Source organism: Camelina sativa, chromosome 11 (genome assembly GCF_000633955.1).
Source record: "Camelina sativa cultivar DH55 chromosome 11, Cs, whole genome shotgun sequence".
Lineage (NCBI taxonomy): Eukaryota > Viridiplantae > Streptophyta > Magnoliopsida > Brassicales > Brassicaceae > Camelina > Camelina sativa.
Window position 1 is genome coordinate 24,717,365 of NC_025695.1, and position 7,030 is coordinate 24,724,394.

Here is a 7,030-nt window from a genome sequence, read left to right on the forward strand (position 1 = left end):
AATATGACAAAATAGAATTCTAGGTCACAAAATAAAGATAATGAGAAATCAAACAAAGAGGTGGATGTAGTACTTTTATCAATTAAATTATCGAACCTCAGTTACAATGATCAACACACTAGGAATAACCATGAATGCTTAATCTAAGCTAATAAGAAAGGGATTTATGTAACAACTTAACAAACAAGCATATTTAAACAAGGCAAAAGAAAGAAAACACAAAGCAAGGGAAACACAAACTTAAAACTGCTTTAAATCAAGATAAAACAAATGAACCGTGGGCAAGGTTAATGACTTGGGAGATAGCTAACCAATCCTAGATGTCTAAGCAAACAATCAAGAACAATCCTTAGGCTAAGAATACTTATGTAAATCAATTCACTTCCATGATAAAGATTCTATGCAAATCAAGCAATCATCAACAATTTCCAAAGGCAATCACAAGATAAGCATGCATTAAAATCAAGTCTTTGTACCACTAAAAATCCTAATCATCAATTTTCATTGGCTAGGAATGCAAAGCTTTTGAATATTTCGGTTCAGTAATTTCATCAAACACCTTATGGGCATAGAAGTCCTAATATCTAGAATCAACTTGATCAAGGTTAATCTAGCATTATAATCACCAAACAAGAAAGGAATCACATAAATAAAGCTCCAGACATCAAAGATCAATCATCTATCTCCCTAATACTAGGAATTTTGTGTCTCCTAGCAGGTCTCAATTAACCTAACGCAGTTGTGGTACAGAAGGTGTCAATCCAAATGGGAAACTTTACTGACAGTCCAGATGCAATCAAGCAGTCACAAGTTAAGCCAAATTCAAAATGAGTTTTTGTCTAACAACCTAGAGTGAACGAGATGCAAAAACAAAACGAGTATGCAGAACGAGCTAAAATGCAATAACAGAAGAGAGCAAAAACAAGCTAAACGAGCAGAGACAAATGAGCAACCTATTGCAACTAAAACAAAGAACAAGCTTAAAGATGTATAAACAATCAGATAAGTAGAGGCCTTAAGGATGGGGTTATTGATTTTGGTGGAGTCTATTAATCTACCTAGAACGCCTAACAGAACACAATCAAGCTATCCCTAGACAACGAACGTAACATCACAGCTTAGCTAATTCAATCTCTTGATAGAAGCTACTCATACTCAATCACTTCCAAACCTAAGTCTCGCTAGAGAAACATGATTAAGTTGGCATGACAAACAAGTTCATTCACGTCAATAAACACCCTAGCCATCCAATCTCTTAGGCTAGGAATGCAAATCTTTGGTTTTAGTTTGTTCAAGCATCCCATGGAACACCTTTTGGGTGATGAGATGCTTAAGATCTAATCCCAAATGATGAGTAAGAAATTAGCAGTAAGAACACTAATCCATAAGGGAAATCAAACAATATAAGCTTAGGCATCCTATTAGACTAAAATTCTCAACCTGATCTATCCCACTCTCAAAAACCCTATTTCACTACTCAAGAAAAATCATCATAAAAAACCCAGAAAACCAAAAAAACACAGAATTAAGCATGACTAGATAGATAAAGATGAGATAATTTTTTTTGCAGAAGAATTCAATTGTAAAAACTAAAAGGATTAAGAGATATCTTGATTACAAACTTAGAAACGTTTGGTGGCTGCCTAAAAACCCAAGGATAAAAGCTATCCCCCTTGGGTAAAGGCATAAGAGTCTATTTATAGTGAAACATTAAAAAACCCTAAAACATAAAACGAAAAAAATAGAAAGTCGGTTCAGAAACCCTTCTCGGACGCATCTTCAGAACAAAACCAGGACGTCAGTTAAAGAGCGTCGATCGAGTCGCGTGAGAGTGTCGATCGAGTAGGAATCTAGGACGTTTGATCGAATGACGGCTCGAGATCGTTGATCGAGTGGCAGCTTGAATACATCGATCTAGAGGCAGCTTGAAAACATCGATCGAGAGGCAGCTTGAAAACATCGATCGAGAGACAGCTTGAAAAAATCTATCGAGAGACAGCTTGAAATGTGTCGTCTGGGAGCTGCTGATCGAGTCACGTCTTGAGGGTGCTCAGGAGCCCTCCTGGGACGTCTTGGTCGAGTCGCTGCTAACATGTCCGATCGAGTGGGAGCTCTTCTTTGTGTGCAGGTCGAGTCGGAATTCAGAACGTACGTGCATCCACTAAAACGGTGATAATTTTTGAACCACGCCTTCGATTGATCAACAGCATTGGAAAGATGACTCAATTCTCTATAAATTTTATGAAGACGTCGAAGGCTGAATCCCAAAGTAAAAGCTTCACTCGACTCGATCAAAGACGTGGAAGGTTGGGTCACGTTGGGTAGTGTAGATCTAGTTGCTGGACTGCTCTCCTGCTCCCTGTTTGCTCTTGATGGTTTGAACATCTCCGAAAATACCTGAAATAACTCCAATATGCAAGATGCATGCAAGACCAATGCAAAGACTACCTAGATATGCATATTGTGCAAAAGAGAATAAAAACAATGCAAAACAATGAGTTAAGAGAACAGAATGAATGAGAAATGCATGATGAAAGAGTGTAAAATATACACATATCAACTCCCCCAAACTTATTCTTTGCTTGCCCTCAAGTAATGATCAAGAACAAAGTATGGAAGAGAGGTTTGAAGATGGGGTCTCAGAACCTAAAACATGCTGAATATAGTAGTTAGAATCAAGGTCCTTGTTTTTAGTTCTATGATACATGGTGAAGGAACTCTATTTTAAAAACTTTAGACAAGCTCATCACAACCTGAAACGATTCCGAACCATAATCTACACATGCTATCATTTCTATCATTTCCTTTAACATTCATTAACAAAGAACCATGAATCAAGATATGCAATGTCATCAAACTCATTTGGCTGGGGTGAAAGGGTAGAGACAAAAATGGTCTCCTCTGCAAGTGGTTTTAACAATATAGAACAGGGTTCTCTCGCGAAAATGAGTTGAGCTTAAGAGAAGGCTAAAGTTTGAAACCAACTGATACATACAAAGCAGTATCCTGTCTACCCAAAGGTTCCAAGGAAACTTAGCTCTAACTTTCTAACCCAGAAGTTGGTCCTATCTCTACCTGTCATCGATCTCTCTTTTTAAACTCATTCTCTCATTCTTTTTACTTAGCCTTAGGAGGAGGTTACTTCATATCAATCTAGCAGATGGGAAACTTTTTTATCACTATGGTTCTCTTTCTTTTCTTCTTAGAACTCTAGACTTCTTAAGCATTTTGCTTTCTCTTCTTTGTCTAAATTTTTTCTTTTTATGCCCAGAACCAATAACACTTTTACATTGCACAACTCACATCCTTTACTAGACTTGTAAACCTTGAAAACTCATTCCCCCTCCTAAAGACTCTTTACCCTTTCTCTTTCTCTTTTACTGTTTCTCTTTTCAGTACAAATCCAATCCCAAAAGCCAAAATCAAGTTCTCACCTTGTCCTACTAGTCCGTAAAGTGCGAACTAGAACTACACAGGAACCTACTCTTGTCGGCTAGAACCTAACACTTTCTAACAAGATCAACTCGGAAAAGGCCTCACACTCAAGAATACAATTGGCTTTAAGAACGGTTGGTTAAGGGTGCGAGAAACTATTCCAAAGATATGAATCAGCTACCTGGATTAACAAGGGTGGTAAAAAGGAGAAAGATAATCCAAGTATGTATATGGTATCCATGAGTTCAACTTCAATGCATAACAGGATAATTGCAAGTCAGGATTAGGTTCAGGTAGATAGGGAATGATGTCAATTCAAAACATGCTTCAATCAAGACTAGAATGCAATTTCGAGAATACAAAACCTGGTTCAGGCTTACATTTCAAGTTCAATCAACATGCATCAAAGAACTAATAACAAGGGCCTTGATCCTATCCAATTGAATTTAGCATGCTAACAAGGTTACAATCATCATTAACCCCTATGCTAAATGTAACCGACCTATATGAATAACACTAGACTCAATCCTATTATGCAAATGCAAACTACAAACACTCTTTTTTGTGGAAATTTTCGAGTTTTTTCCAAATTTTTATGGTTTTTCTATAAAAATAGATGAATGTAGACTCAAACATGATATGATGCAAAAATTTGAAATAAGAATCACAGAAAACACCATGATGTAGCACATCTTTACGTATCACACAAACTTCTAGAATTATCTGTTTTCCTTCTTGTTTTTGTTAGTTTTTTATTTTTTGCTTATATCCCTTTTGTCTCAAATTTCTATTTCTTTTAGGTTTTCCTTTTCAGTTTGATTTAGCTTCTCTATAAATAAGACCTCTAATGCTTGTAAAGAAGAGAATCCTGGAATTGAATTAATAAAGAGTTATCTTACAAATCTGAGTTTTGCAAAGAAGCGTATTCTTTCAAGTCTCAAACCTCTGTTTTCGTGTAGCAAAACAGAGTTTTTCCTCTGGTTTTCGTGAAGAAAACAGAGACCCTTCTTTCTTTAGCTTCTCGGGAACATAAGAAACAAGTTCTTTTTTTTTTCTTTTGTGCTTCCGCTCCATCACACCATTAGATACATCATCTCAAACCGTCCCCCAAACTTAAATTACACAGTCCTTGTGTAAGAAAAATTTGAAGAAGGATTTGAGAATCACAATATAAACAATGCAAGAATGAGATGGTATATACAAATGGAATCTTGGAGTACCTCAATAGTAGAAGAAGGAGTTGGTGCTCGGGACGGCGGATCAAGTGAGATGATGGCGAGAGAAACTTCAAGGCGTCGGATCGAGTCAGCTGAGAAATTCAGTTTTCGCGAAGGTGAGCTACCCCGTCCCACTAAGACGTTGGGTCGAGTCGGAGCTTCATCGGGATGAGGATGCTCCAGGTAGAAGCTGCATGAGAATGTCGATCGAGTGGAGTGATTGTTGGTTCAAGGAGCAGCTCCGGTTCGCCGTCGATCGAGTGGGAGGCTTCAACACTGGATCGAGTCGGAACTTCGTCGAGTTGCGGATTGGTCGAGTCGTCGGCAAGAGCTTCACGAGAGCTCCTCTTCTATTGCTTCATTCCATGTCTGCAAAACCCAACACTCTGCTATTTGTATTTTTTCTTTTTCCACTTTAGTTGGCCATACTCCCTTCTGTGTATTCCTGAACAGCAGAAAACGAAAAACAAAAATTAAAAACACAAGATCCTAAATTGTATTTACAGAGATACCTTTGGGACTTCCTCCCAAGTGAGCTTGTTTAAAGTCTCTGAGCTTGACTTTGCATACTCCTTACGCTTTGGGAGGTTCATAGAGAGGTGATGAGCTCCCCTCTGGTATGTCTTGTCTAGCCAGATACGCTTTAACATTCTGCCCAGGTTCAACAACAAATGAACTGCTCTTCTTCATTATCCCAAACCTCTGCATTAATTTCCTTGAAGGAGAACTTCTCATTGTACCTTGGAGCTTCTTGATTTGCCCACTCATCTCCTTCACCATAACTGTTTACTCTCTCACTGAATCCCTTAGAATCTTGGTAGTTTGGAGTTCAGACAAACTGTCAAACATGGGGGGACTCGTCTCTTGCGGTTGGTGAAGTTTAGGAAGCAGGTCTTGACGCTTAGGGAGGGCAACAAATGCACTCGAGTTGGAACACAGTCGAGTGCCCCTTCGAGTTTTTTCTTTGGTTACCAAAACTCCTGTTTCTGCCTCATTCACACCCTCAAAGATGTCAAAACCAGCTTTCTGATCTTTCTCTTCAAGCACGAAGGTCTGCCCATCAATAGTTGGCTTCTTCTTAGCATCCTTGATATCAAACTTCATCTTGAAGTTCTTACCCAGATTGAGATCAATCATCCCCTCCTTGACATCAATGACTACTCCAGCTGTAGCTAAAAAAGATCTTCCCAGAATTATTGGATCCTTAGGCTCTTGATCCATTTTCAGTACCACAAAGTCAGTAGGAATCTCAGCTTGTCCAATTTTGATGGATAGGTTCTCTAGTAGACCATGAGGCAGTCTAGTAGTCCTATCAGCTAATATTAAGCAGAGGTTGCTGGACTTGTATTTGTTGAATCCTAGCCTCACAGCTACAGAGAGTGGCATGAAGCTGACCGAAGCACCAAGGTCACATAGGCTGTTACTGAAATCCAATGGACTTATAGTACAAGGTAGAGTAAAAGACTCAGGGTCTTCAAGCTTTTTAGGGACAATCATCTCTACTTCATTATGTTGGTGACTTAACATGATTATCTCCTCATCTTCTCTAACCTTTTCATGAGCTGCCTTAGCTGCTTCCTCTTTTTCTTGATTCTTTGGATAATAGATTCCTTAAGGGACTTAGAGGATGAAGGTAAATGGCCTGAGACTGTAGGTAGTGACATAAGGAGTTCAAGTTCTTCCAATTGTTGATCAAACTCAGCTTCGTACTTCTCTACTAACTCCCTTCTGTATGTTCCAGGGATTGGTAAAGAGGGTAAAAAGGGTGGTGCACTGGATAGAGTTGTTCTTCTCCCGGTTACAACTTGTTCTTCAGCATGTCCAGATGTTATACGAGTGTCTACACTAGAAGTTACACGATCCAGGTGATTGTGTGTCTCATCTGGTGACACATCAAGATGTTTGCTGTCTTGTACAAAGTCTTCTTTCTGGATTAAATCCTCCCACTCAATGATTGCATTGCACTCATGGCTTAGTACCACCATGCCTTGAACTTCCTTTGATCTCTCCATCACTAAGTCTTTGAGGAATTTCTTGTAATGAGGAAGTAGTGCAAATGCATCCAACAACAACATCCTCAACTCAATCTCCTTGACTTGTTTTTTGAACAGAGCTTTATACTTCTCAGTAAGCTGCTTCTTAATCCTCACTGGAAATGGTAGAGGTGGCTTGTATGGTGGAGGAATGAATCTCACAATTTATCCTTGGGAGCAGCAGGTTCTTTAGTAGCTTGAGGATCAAATTGCTTGGCTGACTCAATTAGATCCTTGAGCACCTCGACGGGATCCTTTATCTAAACTTCATCTTGAAGAAAATTCTCCCCATCTAAAATCTCATTGTCCTCAGTGAGCCGTACATCTACAGCTTGGGTGGTGATG